This window comes from Lissotriton vulgaris, chromosome 4_1, assembly GCF_964263255.1.
Source record: "Lissotriton vulgaris chromosome 4_1, aLisVul1.2, whole genome shotgun sequence".
Taxonomy (NCBI): domain Eukaryota; kingdom Metazoa; phylum Chordata; class Amphibia; order Caudata; family Salamandridae; genus Lissotriton; species Lissotriton vulgaris.
In genome coordinates this window covers 876597389-876615221 of record NC_141691.1, presented here as the reverse complement: position 1 = coordinate 876615221, position 17833 = coordinate 876597389, and the positions used below count along the sequence as shown (strand labels likewise).

General features: G+C 43.2%; 1 pseudogene; it reads left to right on the top strand.

Annotated features, from left to right (window-relative positions):
• Window positions 1–15175, top strand: part of LOC147722679 (uncharacterized) — an 83882-nt pseudogene extending 68707 nt beyond the window's left edge.
• The last annotated feature ends 2658 nt before the right edge of the window (window positions 15176–17833 follow it).

Here is a 17833-nt window from a genome sequence, read left to right as displayed (position 1 = left end):
TATATATATATATATATATATATATATATATATATATATATATATATATATATATATATATATATATATATATACTCTGCAATCAATGTGGTTCTGCTCTGCACACAGAAATGCGGATACTGGTGTGGGACTGAACCAATTAGCCCAAAGTCAATTTTTAAACCAAAGATACACTGCACTCGATAAATCAAATTTATATAATTTTGTATCAATTATCTATGGTTTCTTGTAGGTATAGTACCATGGCCCATTTCATATTGATATTCCTTATTAGTCAATCATCGCTACATTATAAATGTAAAATCAGGGCACATTACTAATTTTTTGGTATTTCTGGGTTTCATTTCATAAATGTTCTTGTAACTCCTCATCATTGTTCAGACCTATGGGTGTCTTAGTCCTGAGTCTGATGATGTAACATAACCCCAGTTGTTGTATTCTTTTGATTTTGTTGCCTCCACTTTCATTTTTGGGGATCATATCTAATACAAAGAATTACATTGCTCTACAATCACTGTTTAGGCACTGGGATGTTTTGCTGTGGCGTAGTTCATATTTTTGTATTTTACAGCTCTTAGGTGCTCTAATGTTTTTTTTCAACATGCATGTTGTACTTCCTATGTATTGTAGTCTGCAAATACATTGATTCACATATATTACAAACTTTGCAATACAAGCGATTTTGTATTGAAGTTTGATGATTTTGCCTTCCTTATCTGATAAATATTTTGCATTAATTCCAATTTTGCATGCCTTTCCGTTGTTACATTTTGTGAATCTCTTTTGTTGCTCTTCTAGCCAGTTCTTTTTTTGGTTTCCCTTGTAGGTGACTTTGCACAAACTGTTCTTTTAAATATTTTGTTTTCTTGTAAGTTAGTGTTGGACCCGGTCCTAAGGAAGTACCTGTGTTTGGATCTTTTGTTATCAAATGCCAGTATTTTGGAATTATGTTGATAATTGTTTTGCTTTCTTTGCTGAATGTTTTCATTAATATCGGAGCTTCTTGTTTTAGTTGTTTTGCTGTCAGCCATTGTTTTTCTTTCTGAGTGATTTCTTTTTGACTTTTTCCACACAATTGCTTAGTTCTCTTTGTTTGCACCCTCTGTGTTTTAGTCTTAATTCTGTCTCTACAAATGTTGTCTCTGTGTCTTCATCTTTGGAGCAATTCTGTCGCAACTACTGACATAACACCCAGTCACCCCCTTGGAAGCTTGGCAGGAGCAGTCAGGCTTATCTCAGAGGCAGTGTGTAAAGAATATGCCCATAACATACAGTAATAAAGTGAAAACAATACAAAATCACAACTGCTTAGAAAAATATGCAATATTTTTCTGAGTAAAACAAGATCAAAAGGATAAAAATCTTACATAAAATAATCAAAATATACACTTGGCTAGAATAACGTTAAAAATGCTGTTCCTTCTAGGTGGTAGCTCCCTCTGGTGCTACCGTGATGCTGAACACAACTAAATCCAACAGTTTTGGTCAACTGCGTTGGTGAGGACTGGTATCAGGGGAATTGTAAAAGTACTTTTAGTTCTGGCCATCCGTGGTGGTGTGGGCCGGCAGCAGCGGTTGTCGAGACTGCAGTGTGAAGTGAAGCAGCGTTGCGTGCGGTGCCCCCAGGTTGTGGTGCAGTCAGCGGCTTGGTAGCAGTCGTCCAGCGATGTCAGTGAGACCAGGGCTACGATACGAAGTGGGACGGTATTTGCACAGTGCTGGCGGTCACGGTGTAAGCTGCGGCATCTGTCAAACACTGGCGGTCGATGGGGCTGGCATCTGTGGGCTGCGGCTGTGGTGTGGGACGGGCGATGCTTTTCGTAGCTTACAAGTGGTGGCCCCAGACCAGGGTGCAGACCACAATAGCAATGTCAGCAGGCGGAGTGAAGCGAGGTGGTGCTGAACGTGGTGTCCACAGGCCGCGGTGCAAACAGCGGCTCGGTGGTGGTCCTCAACGTCAGTGAGACCAGGGTTGCGGTACGAAGTAAGGTGGTGCCCTCTGCGGTGCCTTCTGGTCACTGAACCACCGGTGGTCTTGGTGGCATCATTGGGTTGTGGTTTCCCTCTGTAGCAACTGAGACACACTGTCCCAGAGGCAGCACCCAGAGGAAGGTGAAGTCTTTGCTGTTCCTGAGACTTCTTGAACAGTTAGCAAGCTCTACATCAAAGCCCTTGGAGAAACTCAAAGAAGTGTCAGAAACTTCAGTCCAGTCCTTACTCTGCCCAAGACAGAAACAGCCACTGCAGGCCAACACAGCAAAGCACACAGCAAAGTTGTGGTTTCTCCTTACAGCTTCTCCAGCTTTTCTTCTTGGCAGGTTTCTGAGTTCAAAAGAGTTCTAAAATTCTGGGGTCTGGACCCCAATATTTATACCTCATTTTCCTTTGTTCTATTGTGGCAGAGAATGTCTGTGCTCAGTCCAAGCCAGTTCTGTCCTCCCTGGACTGGCTTCCTGGCAGGTGGGGGAGACAGCATTGTCCAGGTGTATTCAGCCCAGTCCTGACTCATCCAAGAGAGGCAGGACACACCGAGAACGCATATCGCCAACCCCTGTCACTCCAAAGCCAGACAGTCAATCCACAAAGGCACATCGGATGGCTAACCATACCCACTTTCTAAAAGTGGAATTTTCAAACAAAACATAAAGTCATCTGTACTAAAGGAGGCATTTTTACATTCTGAGTTCAGGCATACTAAACTCCTTTTCTCTATGTTTTCCCAATGGGGCATTATACTTGTAAGATGTATCTCCAATTCAATCCTATGGGAAAGATAGCCTTTCAATAGTGCAGAATGAAATACACTGTATTTCACTATCAGGACATGTCACACACACTAGTGCATGTCCTACCTTTCACACACACTGCACCATGCCCATAGGAGTACCTTGGGCCTACCTTAGGGATGACTTCCACGTAATAAAAGGGACAGTTATGGCTTGGCAAGTGGGTGCACTTGCCGTCAACATGGCAGTAAAAACTGTGTGCAGAAACTGGGGTGGCATGTCTGAGATACCTTTACAATCAATCAATCAATCAAGCAACAAAATGTGTATAGCTCGCTACTCACCCGTGAGGGTCGCAAGGCGCTGGGGGGGGGGGCGCTACTGTTCGAACAACCAGGTCTTGAGTTGTTTCCGGAAGGAGAGATGGTCCTGGGTCAGCCGTAGGTGAGTGGGGAGGGAGTTCCATGTCTTGGCTGCCAGTTAGGAGAAGGATCTTCCTCCGACGGTAGATTTCCGAGCTCGTGGGACGGAAGAGAGGGCGAGGCTGGCGGATTGGAGCTGGCGGGCGGGTGTGTAGAATGTGAGGCGGCTGTTGAGGTACTTCAGGCCCATGTTGTGGAGAGCCTTGTGTGCGTGGGTGAGGAGTCTGAACGTGATCCTCTTGTTGACGGGGAGCCAGTGAAGGTCTTTCAGGTGGGCAGATATGTGGTTGTGGCGAGGGATGTCCAGGATGAGTCGTACTGAGGCATTCTGAATGCGCTGGAGTATTTTCTGGAGTTTGGCTGTGGTTCCCGCGTATAGGGTGTTCCCATAGTCCAGACGGCTGGTGACGAGGGCCTGTGTGACCCCATCGGGAGATCTCTCGGAGCATGCGCAAGGTGTTGAAACAGGATGATGTGACGGCGTTCACTTGCTTGGTCATCGTGAGAGAGGAGTCCAGAATGAAGCCCAGGTTGCGTGCGTGTTCTGTTGTTTTGGGTGCGCTGCCCAGGGCAGGGGGCCACCAGGAGTCGTCCCAGGTAGAGGGAGATTGTCCGAGGATGAGGACCTCTGTCTTGTTTGAGTTCAGTTTCAGACGGTTGATCTTCATCCATTCTGCGACGTCTCTCATTCCTTCCTGGAGGTTGGCTTTGGCGGTGGTGGGGTCGTTGGTGAGGGAGAGGATCAGCTGGGTGTCGTCGGCATAGGAGATGACGTTGAGGTTGTGTTGGAAGGCCATGGCTGCGAGAGGGCTCGTGTAAATGTTGAAGAGGGTGGGGCTGAGTGAGGATCCTTGCGGAACGCCGCAGATGACTTTGGTGGCCGCGGAGCGGAACAGGGGGAGGCGGACCCTTTGGGTTCTTCCGGCGAGGAATGAGATGATCTACTCCAGGGCCGCTCCTTGGATTCCGGTGTTGCTGAGGCGTTGTATCAGGGTGTGGTGGCATACGGTGTTGAAGGCTGCTGAGAGGTCCAGGAATATGAGGGCAACAGTTTCTCCGTTGTCGAGCAGGGACCTGATGTAATCGGTGGCTGCGATGAGGGCGGTCTCGGTGCTGTGGTTTGCTCGAAAGCCAGACTATGAGGGGTCGAGGGATCCGTTGATCTTGAGGAAGGTGGAGAGTTGTCTGTGGACGATCTTCTCGATGACTTTGGCTGGAAAGGGGAGGAGCGAGATGGGGCGGAAGTTCTTGAGGTCCGTGGGGTCCGCGGTGGGTTTCTTCAGGAGGACGCTCAGCTCAGCATGTTTCCAGCTCTCCGGGAAGGTGACGGATGCGAAGGAGCTGTTGAAGATGTTCCGGAGTTGGGGTGCAATGATGGAGTCGGCTATGTTGAAGATGTGGTGTGGGCAGGGGTTAGTAGGGGAGCCGGAGTGGAAGGTGTTCATCATGCGGGTGGTGTCTTCGGTGCTGACAGGGGTCCAGCTGCAGAGGGTGGTGGTGGGGGGCACTGGTTCGGTGGTTGGGTGCGTGGTCAGAGCACCGAAGCTGTTGTGTAAGTCGGCGATCTTGCGATGGAAGAACAAGGCGAGAGAGTCGCAGAGGTCTTGTGAGGGGGTGATGTCGTTGTTGCAGGCGCTGGGGTTGGAGAGCTCTTTGACGATGCTGAAAAGCTCCTTGCTGTTGTGGGTGTTGTTGTCCAGTCGTTCTTTGAATGCTGTCTTATTGGTTGTGCTGATCAGCTGTTGGTGTATGTGGGTGGCGTTCTTTAGGGCGGTCATGCGTTCTGCTGTCTGGTCGTGGCTCCAAGCTTTCTCGAGGGTGCGGCAGGTTTTCTTGGAGTTTTTGAGGTCGTTGGTAAACCACAAGGCCTTCCTGCTGCCGGGTCTGCTGGGAGGGTTCTTCAGTGGTGCAAGTTCATCGGCGCAGTCGGTGAGCCACTGTGTGAGGTTGCTGGCTGCTTCATCGGGGTCCATCGTGGTGGTGGGAGGGTTCTGGCTGAGGGAGGTGGTGAGCTGGTCGGCGGTGATCTTGCTCCAGCTTCTGCGGGGAACTTGTTGCGGGTGGTGGTGGGTTGTGGTTCTCCTAAAGTTGAAGTGGACGCAGCTGTGGTCTGTCCAGTGTAGTTCGGTGGCGTGGCTGAGGGCTACTTCTGTGGGTGGCACAATCAGTGCTGCAGGCCCACTAGTAGCATTTGATTTACAGGCCCTGGCACTCTCAGTGCACCTTACTTTTGACTTACCAGTAAATAAAACATGCCAATCATGGAAACACCAATCCATAACACAGTTTACAGTAAGAGCCCTTGCAATATAACACTTAAGAGCAGTGAGAAAGTGCGCAGAGACACTGAACCAGCAAACACAGAGTCAAAACCAGGAGTTCAGAAAGCAAAAAGACAAGTGAAACACACCAAAAGATGCCAGGTCGAACACATGTCGCCTCCAGGTGAAAGTAAAGAGAATCACCGGACCACCTGGGATTTCTCTTCACTAAGGCGGAAGAACCTGGACAGACCATCAGAGTTGGGGTGTTCTGTGCCAGGGCGGTGTTCCACCATATAGTCCATTCCCTCTCGGGAGATGGACCACCTCAATAGTTTTGGGTTCTCACCACTCATCTGCATTACCCATCTGAGGGGCCTGTGGTCTGTCTGAACTCAGAAGTGAGTCACAAAAAGGTAGGGTCTTAGCTTCTTCAGTGCCGAGACCCCAGAAAAACCTTCTCGCTCTATGGTACTCCAACACTGTTCCCTGGGGAATAGTCTCCTAAGGAAGTTTACTGACTGGTCTAGGCCCTCTTCGTTCAGTTGGGAGAGCACTGCTTCCACACCATGCTCTTAAGCATTCATCTGCACTACAAATTCCTTGAAGAAGTTGGGTGCCTTGAGCACGGGCACCATGCATGATGCTGCCTTCAGGGCATCAAAAGCTGTCTGGCAGGCATCAGTACAGATCACCTTCTGGGGCTGTTTCCTTGAAGTCGGCTCAGTTAAGGGGGCAGCAATGGTATCATAAACCTTGACAACACTCCTATAATAGACTGTGAGACCTAGAAAGGGTCTCACATGTGCCTGGCTCTTGGGGGGCTGTCAAGCCACAACACTGTCAATTTTAGGCTATAGGGGCACAACCTGGCCGCTTCCTACCTGGTGCCCTAAGTACATCTCAGAGCCATGCCCAATCTGGCACTTATTGGCCTTGATTGTGAGGCCTGCCTTCTGCTGAGTCTTCAACACTTCCCAGAGATGTGGCAAGTGTGCTTTCCAGCTGGAACTGAAAACTGCAATGTTGTCCAGGTAGGCAGCACTAAAATCCTCCAGTCCAGCCACCATTTGGTTGACCAATCTCTGAAAGGTTGCAGAATCATTCTTCAACCAAAAGAGTATCACCCGGAACTGGTAGTATACCTCTGGGCTTGAAAATGCTGACCTCTCCTTAGCCCCATCAATTAAGGCGATCTGCCAGTACCCAGATGTTAGATCAAATGTGCCCAGCATTTTGGCAGCTCCCAACCGATCTATGAGCGCATCAGCTCTGGGGTTGGGGTGCATGTCCATCTTGGTGATGGCATTGAGCCCACAGTAACCTACACAGAACCTCAGTTCCGGAGTGGCACTGGGTGCAGCAGCCTTTGGGACCAAACCACTGGGCTGGCCAAAGGACTGTTGGAGGGCTCTATCACGCCTAATGGCAGCATCTTACAGACCTCCTCTTTGAGGCTAGCTCTAACCCTGTCAGTCAGCATGTAAATCTTGTGCTTCACAAGAGGCCTGTCCCCAGTGTCCATGTCATGGGTACACTAAAGGGTGACGTCTGGGGTCTGGGAGAAGAGGGTGGAAAACTGCCCCAACTGGTGACAATCACTATGCTGTTCTAGGGTCAGTGTAGGGGAGAGGAATATACCTTCCACTGACCCAACATGCTCCATGGTGGACAGGAGGTCAGGAAGAGGCTCACTACCCCTCCTGTCACCTCCAGTAAGTCCCACACTGCTGGTATGCTTCGGAGGCCCCATAATCTTTCTCCACCACTGTGCAAATACAACTGCTACTTAAAAAAACCATAGAAATTCACTGACAAGCAAAGGTTACAGGGACGCTATAGTGAGGAATTTGTAATTAAAAAACCTTAGAAATTCACTGAAAAACCAAAGGTCATAGGGCTCATATAGTTAGTAAGTAGAGTTGAAAAACACCTAGAAAATAACTGAAAAACACAAAGGTTACAGGGACATTATAGTTAGGCTGACATTTCACTCATAAAAAAACTGCGAAATTCAGCCATTATAGTTATTGAGCTAACTCTAACCCATGCCCCTGCAATGCACTCCTAATGACCTCACATATTACATCACTCATGACATGGTAAGTGACATCACTGATGACATCTCAAATGACATCACTGATGAGATCACCACCCAACCACTCATGCACCACTTATATCCCTATATAACATCTCATTCACCCACTCCCACAGAACCCCTGACTGGCCCATTCACAGACCTATACAAACACTGAGGGGCAGATTTACAAGCCCATTGTGCTGCCAGTGTGTCACTTTTTGTGACACACTGGTAGCAAATTTTTTCTGTCCCATATTTACAAGGACAGGAAAAGCCACCCTGTGTTGCTTTTCCTGTCCTTGTAAATACGGCCCCTTTACACATCAGCACTTTTCGTGAAAGCGGTATTCCATGGATGTTGCTGTGGGTGTTCCCATGCAACACCCATGGAACCAGACACATTTCCAGATTTACAAGAAATCAAAATCTGGAAATGCATCTTATTGCTACGCATCTCCAGGGGAGGCATAAGGAGGTGCAACGAGGATAAATGTATTCATTTCTCCTTGATGTTTGCCTCTTTCTATGTGTGCTGCATTCTGCAGCACACATAGTGGGAGGAAACCACCTCTGGTGATTGTTTATGGGCAAGAAGGCTTCCCTTTCTGCACATAAACAATCACTAATAGAATGAAATTTTCTAAAATGCCTTTTCTGATTGTTTATGTGCAGCAAGGGAGCCTGTGTGGGCGCCTGGCAGCAGTTTGTGCACCAGCGCAGGGGAAAGTTTAGAGATGCCACATATTGTTGTACATATGTTGAATCCCTGTGCTTTAAAACTAATGCAGTGCAGTGCAGCAAGATTAATTGCTGCACCACAATGCACTAGTTTAACGGAAATCTGCCATCAAGACAGCAACCTACTGCACCATAAAGCCACTCACACATCAACTCACCCATACAGGCACTAACACAACAACTAACTCACATATACAGCCACACATTTACCTACTCGCTAACCAATACAGGCACTCACACATCTAGTCATACAGACACTTACACATGCAATCATATCCCCATTCAGCCACGTTCACAGTTAATCAGTCTCCCTTATAGCTACTCACAGAGCTACTTTCTTATCCATTAAATCACTCACACACCCACTCAATCACGCAATCAATTAATCACATCCACTCATTCGTACATAGAGCAACACATGAACTCACTCACCTACACAATCACTGAGACAAACACATACTCTCTCATACGACCTCTTTCACACTCACTTATTCACCCATACAACCAGGCACACACCCATTTGCTTACCCATACAACCACTGACACACCAACTCACTCACCCATATACTCACTTGCACACCCATGCATGTACCCATACAGCCACCTATGTACCTTATCACTCACCGATACAAACACTTATGTATCTGCCAAGTCACCCACACACCCACTCATGCTTCCTCTCATTCACCATTCACAGCCACTGACACACCTGTACACTCCCCCATCATTCAGTATCTCATCCAAAATTACATTCCGTTACACACCCAGTCGCTCACCCATAAAGATTCTCACACACCCACTGATTTGTTCATACACCCACTGACATACCCATTTGCTCACCTATACAAAAGTCACACACCCACTCACTCATATACACAGTCTCTAACATACCACCTCACTCTTCTATATCCCACTTTGACACCAACACACCAACCCCTTACAGACACTCTCACAGCCACTTATCTTAGTATATATATTAAACACTTACTAACTTTAAGAACACACTCACAATCATTGGATGATGTCATCAGTGATGTCATTTGAGATGTTATCGGTGATGCCATTTGAGATGTCATAAGTGATATCATCAGTGATGTCACTAACCATGTCGCGAGTGATGCAGCATATGAGGTCATAAGCAGTGCATTGCGGAGGCACACGTTATAGTTAGCTTAGGTAACTATAACCGTTGAGTTTCTCTGACTTTGTAAGAGTGAAATGTTAACCTAACTATAACGTCCCTGTAACCTTTGTTTTTTCAGTGAATTTACATATATTCTTTTGCACATAAAGTGTCTCATAAATTATGCAAAAAAGAGGCATAGCACTCTGAGTAGTTCTAGTTCCCAAGTTTGGGTGGAGAGCAGCTACTGTCTAGAGCACCCTTAAGCAACAGCGACACTCTGAATCTGCTCACCTCAAATGTCTGTTTCCTATCAAAGTTTTTAAGCATAGGATTAGCCCATTGCCATCCATGCTGAAATAGAATGGAACAAAGGGCATGATTATGAGCTTAGTCAGTCTTGCAGTGGGCGACCACCCCAGTGCACCGATGCAAGACCACCAAAGCCATAGTATGATCGCCCACCAGATTCCAAGCTGAATCCGGTGGACGGTCAGACTATGGACAGTTCTGTTGCAGCTGTCCCACAGCGGTGTCTTTCTAAGGCTCAAAGGAAAGGAGAACCATAGAATGGCAGAGCTGCAGCACGTTCCTGCACATGGAGAAATGCACATGCCAAGCATTTCTTCCTTTGCAGGAACTGAGGGTATAAATATGCAGGGGTCACAACATGTGCTTCCCTGCATGTACCCCTCTGCACAGTGGCACAAGGGGGCCCTGGGTAGGGTCGCAGTGAGGCAACTCATAATATCCTCGGCGGTGTATCATCGGCACTGCCAGCATATTGCAGCCTCAGATTGTTGCATCATGGCGATTGTGGCAGTCCTGTGGCGGTTTCACCTCTGCTCTCGAAATACGGTGGTCAGACCGACAGTACGATGATGCGCGGACTGCCACCATGGGTTTGGTCACGGTGCTTCCATGGACTTCCAAATTCATAATCGTCCTGAAGTCTTTTGCCATTTCTACATCAAAGCCTTTAAGGGTAGGATTAGCACTGTGCCATCCATGCTGATCTGTAAAATGATAAAAGCCTTTTACCACTACCGGCACAGGATTACAGCTTTGGATTAATGAATTACCCTGCAATCCAACGTGGGATTAATAAAATAAACCCCTGATGCGTGTTTCAATATCATTATATCTCTTCGGAAATGTTTAACTTTGTCCAGATACAAGAACGTACCAAGTAAGAGTCAAACATAAGTTATGCAAAAAAGAAGCGGAGAACTCTGGGTAGGTAAGAAAGTTTAGGTCAAGAATAGCTCCAGTATAGAGCACCCTACAACACAAGTGAGACTCTGAATTTGCTCACTTCAAATATTTGCTTTTCTTTCAAAGTTTTGTAAGCATTTGATTAGCGTATTGCCATCCTAGCCAAGAAAGAAAGGTACAAAGGGCATTATTACAAGTTTCCATAGGACCGCCACAGGACTGCTGCAATCACCGGGGATCAAGGATCCCACCGCGGCCGAGCAGTGGTCTGGAGCACAAATATGCCAGTGCAGCACTGCCAAGCATATTAGGAGTTGCCAGGAAAAGGGTGGCAGAAATGCAACTGGCTTCCTGCTGCTAGGGGTACATGCCTGGGGGCACATGTAATGCCCCCCTGGTTTTTCAGCCCTAGTTCCTGCATGGTGTGGCATGTATGCCACACAGTGCAGGACGGTGCGTTCAGCGCTCTGAGAGCAACGGTATGCATGTCAGGCTCTTCAATGAGCCTGACAGACAGCCGCCTTAAACCTCCACAGGACCATCCGCCAGACCATGACTTAACTCCTGATCTGGTGGGTGGCAGCACCATTGTTTTGGCAGTCCTGCCACACTGTAGGACTGCCATAATCATAATAATGCCTAACGTCTTTTGCCATTTTTACAGCAAATTATTTAATCATAGGATTACCATGTGCCATCCATTCTGAGCTGTAAGACATATGCATTACCTTATCGACCCCAAACCCTAAACTCAACCACACCAAACCCCTCAATATACCCTTACCACCAAATACCCCTACCCACCCTAAACTCTAAAAACACCCTTGCCACTCAAATACCTATATCCACCATAAACCGGTACCACACAAATATCCTTACCCACCCTAAACACTAAAAATTCCTTTGCCACCCAATACCCCTAACCACCCTGATCACTAAAAACACCCTTGCCACTCATATACGATTACCCACCATAAACCCTATAAATATTGTTACACCCAAACTACCCTCATTCACCCTAAATGCTAAAAATATCCTTGCTACCCAAATACCTTTACCCACCATAACATCTAAAATGATCCTTATCACCCAAATACCCTTACCCACAAGAAGCTTCTCTGACAGAATATCAAAACCACAAATATTTTGGGACATAAATATTGAGTCAAAAATATCAATTAAAAATACTGTTTTCCTATACTTATAAAGTACATACTCAAAACGGTAAATGGGCAAAATATCGCTTCAAAAATATAGAATGAACACAATATCTAATGGACAGAATATAGACATCAAAAATATCATTTTGAAAGTAAGTAATGTAATATCGATTTAAAAAAAAAGACAGTCAAAATATCGAAGTACATAATACAGTTTATTGAAAATATCGATTTTTTATTAATATCAAATTATTGTATAATTTAATTCTATAGCGGGTTGTGGGTGTATAGGGAAATAGGGTGGGAAGTAATTTAATTATAATTAATTAAATATGTTAATTAGTAATTGGTATTTATTTAGAATAAATTGTTAATGAATTTTTAACTGGTAATTATTTAATTCTTTATTGATAATTATTTTTTATTAATTGATTAATTGATAATTATGTGAATTAAATGAATTTATTTTCTGTAGCGGGTTGTGGGTTTATAGGGGAATAGGGTGGGAAGTAATTTAATTATAATTAATTAAATATGTTAATTAATTAATTGGTATTTATTTTGATTAAATTGTTAATTAATTTTTAATTGGTAATTAATTGATTCTTAAATGATTATTTGTTATTAATTGATTAATTGATAATTATGTGAATAATAATTTATTTTCTGTAGCGGGTTGTGGGTTTATAGGGGAATAGGGTGGGAAGTAATTTAATTATAATTAATTAAATATGGTAATTAATTAATTGGTATTTATTTTGAACACATTGTCAATTACTTTTTAATTGATAATTAATTAATTCTTAATTGATAATTAATTTTTATTAATTGATTCATTGATAGTTATGTGAATTATATTAATTTATTTTCACTAGAGTGGGAATCGTAAAATTTACCCCTATGCTATCCAACGCTTTCCCTACTGTTCCACTTTCTGGAGTGGGAATAGTATTTTTTACCCCTACGCTATCCAACGCTTTCCCTACTGTTGCTCTCTCTGTTGTGGGAATAGTAATTTTTACCTCTACGCTATCCAACGCTTTCCCTACTGTTGCACTCTCTGGAGGCGAAATAGTAAATTTTACCCCTACGCTATCCAACGCTTTCCCTACTGTTGCCCTCTCTGGAGTGGGAATAGTAATTTTTACCCCTACGCTATCCAACGCTTTCCCTACGGTTGCACTCTCTGGAGTGGGAATAGTAATTTTTACCCCTACGCTATCGAACGCTTTCCCTACTGTTGCACTCTTTGGAGTGGGAATAGTAATTTTTACCCCTACACTATCCAAAGCTTTTCATACTGTTGCACTCTCTGTTAGATGTTAGATGTTAGGTTGGTCTCCAAAGGAGTGCCCCGGCGCTTTGATATGTAACCGGAAAAGAAATACATCAACAACATTCAACAGAGTACCTGCAAAGAGTGGAAAGTTCTAACACTGGGGAAAAAACCACTATCGGGCAAAGAGCCAAGTTTTAAGGCCCTTCCTGAAGGCCAAAAGATTGGACGTGCTACGCAGTGACAGTGGAAGCGAATTCCAGAGCTGCGGAGCTCGCAGCCTGAAAGAACGGCCACCCATGCGCGCCTTTTTTACTCGGGGAACCTCAGCTAAAAACAGAGACTCAGACCTCAACGAGTGAGCCGGATGGTAAAAGGCAAGTCTCCTTTGGAGATACTGAGCTCCCTTAGCGTGCAGGGCCTTATGGGCCAAAGTCAAGGCCTTAAACTCTATCTGCTTCCGGATAGGCAGCCAGTGGAGCGCCTGCAATAGACTGGATACTCTAGCACGTCTATGGAGGCCAAAGATAGCCCATGCGGCCACGTTCTGCACCACCTGCAAACGTTGCAGGAGATACTCCGGCAGGCCAATATAGAGAATGTTGGAATAATCCAATCTAGAGCCAATTAATGCCTGGACCGTAGTCTTCCTATGCTCTTCCGAAAGCAGGGGGAAGAACTTCCGGAACATTTTGAGGAGACCAAAGCAGGTTCCCGTGAGAGCCAGAACCTGGGACTTTAATGTCAGCCCATTATCGATCTTCACTCCCAAATTCTTAGCTAACTGAGACGAGTGTGCTGGAGGGAACATATCTCTGGAGTGGGAATAGTAATTTTTACTCCTACACTATCCAACGCTTTACCTACTGTTGCACTCCCTGGAGTGGGAATAGTAATGTTTACCTCTACGCTATCCAACGCTTTCCCTACTGTTACACTCTATGAGTGGGAATAGTAATTTTTACCCCTACGCTATCCAACGCTTTCCCTACTGTTGCACTCTCTGGAGTGGGAATAGTAATTTTTACCCCTACGCTATCCAACGCTTTCCCTACTGTTGCACTCTTTGGAATGGGAATAGTAATTTTTACCCCTACGCTACCCAACGCTTTCCCTACTGTTGCACTTCCAGGAGTGGGAATAGTAATTTCTACACCTTCGCTATCCTACGGTAATAATATTGTGTATTTTTTATTAATATTATGTTATTATATATGTTTTAACAGATATGATTGTATTTTTTATATAAGTTAAATAAGTTATTTATTAATTTTAAGGTAATTTAAGTATGTTTAAGTATATTTTAGCTATTTATTTTTAATATTTTTGTAATTTTATAATATATATAAATGATATTTTGGGGTCGATATTTTGGTACTTACCTGTTTGTAGATAGGAATTCGATATTTTGATGGTACAAACCCCTCGATGTAGCTTCGGTCAGCAAGGAAACTATTTAGCACTTGCAGACCAGCAGGCGATTTCAGATCTCCGAAGGCCATGGTAAACAAAACCAGCAGGCAAGCACCTCAACTGCAGGGAGAAAAGGCGCACCATCCGGTGCACCATCTGCGGATCTTATTCATGCTCTTCGGTGGTACAATCACATCAGATCCTATGAAAAACAAAAAGGAAGTCTGCCAGGTGTGAAGAAACCATTGGGCAAGTATGGGCCTGCAGATATTGAAGACACAACAGGAAGCACAGGTGCCGAGTCTAAAGAGGACGATGATGATATTGACCTATTTGGATCCGATGAAGAGGAGGAAAGTGAAGAATCAAAAAGGATAAGGGAGAAGCGACTGGCACAGTATGATCCGAAAAAATCTAAGAAAACTGCACTTATTGCCAAGTCTTCAATCTTGCTTGATGTAAAACCCTGGGATGATGAAACGGACATGGCTAAGCTAGAAGAATGTGTACGCAGAATTCAGATGGACGGTTTACTATGGGGATCATCCAAGCTCGTTCCAGTGGTTATGGCATTAATAAGTTACAAATTCAGTGCGTTGTTGAAGATGACAAAGTCGGAACAGACATCTTGGAAGAGAAGATAACAGCGTTTGAAGATTTTGTGCAGTCCATGGATGTAGCTGCTTTCAACAAAATCTAAATCTTGAAATCACCAGAGCACTTAAATAAAAAACTGTATAGTACGAAAAAAAAAAAAAAAAGGAATTCGATATTTTGTCTGTCGATATTTTGGAATCTATATTTTGGGTAGTCTATATTTTGTCCCTCGATATTTAGTCAGTGATCCAACAAAAACATCAAAAAAGTATAATTATACACTAATATCAATAACTAAAATATTTTTTTTAATATCTCTGTTTTTTCTGATTTTTTTATGTACGATGTAACATAACGTGCAACAGCAATTGAGTTATCTGGAACATACTGAATGTCCATGTTCACATTCCACATTTTTTAAATGGCTGGATTGTAATCATTGATATACTTTGACACTTCTGTTCTTTTTTAGTTGTAGGAGTTCTTTAGAGATTTTTGAGTTATTGTTTGCCTTACAGAAGAAAAAAGGAAATAATTATTCTTCCTTTACAAATTTCGGGATGGGGAAAACCAGACTGACATTTGATGTAAAATTTTCTTTAGACTTGTAATTTCCTTTGCAATACTTTCCACAACGGTGACTTTGGAAATGTAAAACTTGCTGTCTCAACCTTCTATCTCCTTCTTCTCTTGGAATCTCACATTTTACATACTATTCGATAAGAGACAATACTGTTTCCTCAGAATCATTTCTAAATTTAAGTGCATCCTTGATCCATAGCAGCATATGTATATGAGGTGCATCTCTTGCTTGATACTCAATACTCCAAAAGAAATCTGTAACTTCTCAAAGAGGTGGATTCTTTTTATTGCAGATAAAAGATATCATAGCTTGAAACCTATGATTAAAATACCTGCACTCATTTAGAGGATCCAATGAACACAGTTCACCAGGAGTTTTTATTTCAAAAAAATTTATATTGGAATTTGCTTCTCTTAGAAACTCAAGCAAATCTTCCCATGCATACTCTGCACAGCTAAGTGTGACAAACCATGTTGGTGTACCTAGGTTCTGTAACTTCCATGATGACGATACCAATACTCATTTGTTCTTGATGAACTCCAGTTTTAAGTATGTGGTTCACTGCATATGACAGAGAAGACAGATCACTTTAAAACAAAAGGTGAAATATGTATGGAATGCACTGTCAAAATCTAGGATCTGCAGAATATAATCTTCTTGACCGATATTCTGTACCTGGAATCCGTACAGGTCGATCATCATATCGTCCACCTGAAACAGTAGGAAACAGCTGTGGAAAACAATGACCTTCCAAGCTTTTCTCCCAGACACTCATTGGAGTTCCTTTTGCTTTTTTCATTTGAAATAAGTCAATGCTGGTTCCTATTACTTCTTTTGAATGCAAAGGACATATTGTGTAATGTTCATAAATCTCTTCAGTCCTTGACTTGTCCACTTTCTCTATTTGACCCCTCGAAATTTCAGATTAATCTTTTAAACGTATTACCTGTTCAATCCACATTTACAGTTTTGTAATAAATAGTGTTCTCTATAAGATATAAGGTAGCCTTTTCAACTTTATTAACATCCACAAATTCTTGCTATATTTTCCGACTCTTTGTTGGTACACCATTTACTGGAACGACTACTGCCTTCTTTTCCTCTTTCTCTCCAGCAATAGTTTCAATATTTGTCTTAAAATCCAAAGGTAAGTACACCACTCTTCCTTTCAGCCCTCTTTGCAAGTCTGTTGGTGGCAGTTTACCTGTTTTAGGTTCCATCCAAATTATAGTTTGAAAAGGATGAACAGATTGAATTAGAACAGACTCATATGTATTCAATTCCGCCAGTTCTTCAGGAATAGCTACTAATTCTAAGTTATTATGTGCTGCTCTAGCAGGCATTTCGTTCCCTTCTAATTTGTTGTAACAATATTTACATATATGTTGATAATTACCTAACTCAAATCGACCTTCCACCAACAAGTAAGTTGGAAATTCTACCCACTTACTATTGTTCTTCTTTTCACTTTTCAAATACAAATCAACATTCCTACTTTGGCTTTTATAAAGCGCCAAGAAACCGCGTGGTAGAAGCGCGCTATACAAATGTTTTTAAATTCAAAATTCAAATTAATGAGTACGTCGACAACAAACAGAAACATAGTTCAGAATTTCAGAGCACACTACATTAAACTTTCCAATTTCTTCTTCAAACCGATCAGTACTAATCACTTTCCCATCTCGTCCAATATCTGTAATTGTCAAACTTTCACTTTCTATAGACTGCTCTTCTGAACCAAAATATCGTATTTTAATATCATCACACTTTTTTTGAACATCTGATAAAGAACCATATAAAAGACATGTACTCAGTTCACAAAAACATAATGCAGGACTTTTTACATAGTACAGTTTCCTTACAAACTTCCGCATTTCTCAATGGTGTACTGCTGATATTTTCAAGTGATGAAAAACACTTTTACAAACTTGTCTTGAAAGACAAACCAGAGAATACCCATACTTCTCAGTATGTTTTCTTACATTACATGGATCCAGTCCTTGTAACAACTTAATGTTCTGTTTAATACTTTTCTATTAATATTCTCGTACCAAATTTCGCATTATATCAATAGACTCCTGTTGAATACTACAATATACTACTACAACCCCACTTATACACAGGAGCTTGTGGACGTTTCCCTTGCACTTCTTCAGCTATTAACTCTTCTGCACTTTTACCAACCATTTCTTCCTTTAGAAGAGGACAATCATCCTGAACTTCGTAGCAACGACCTTCA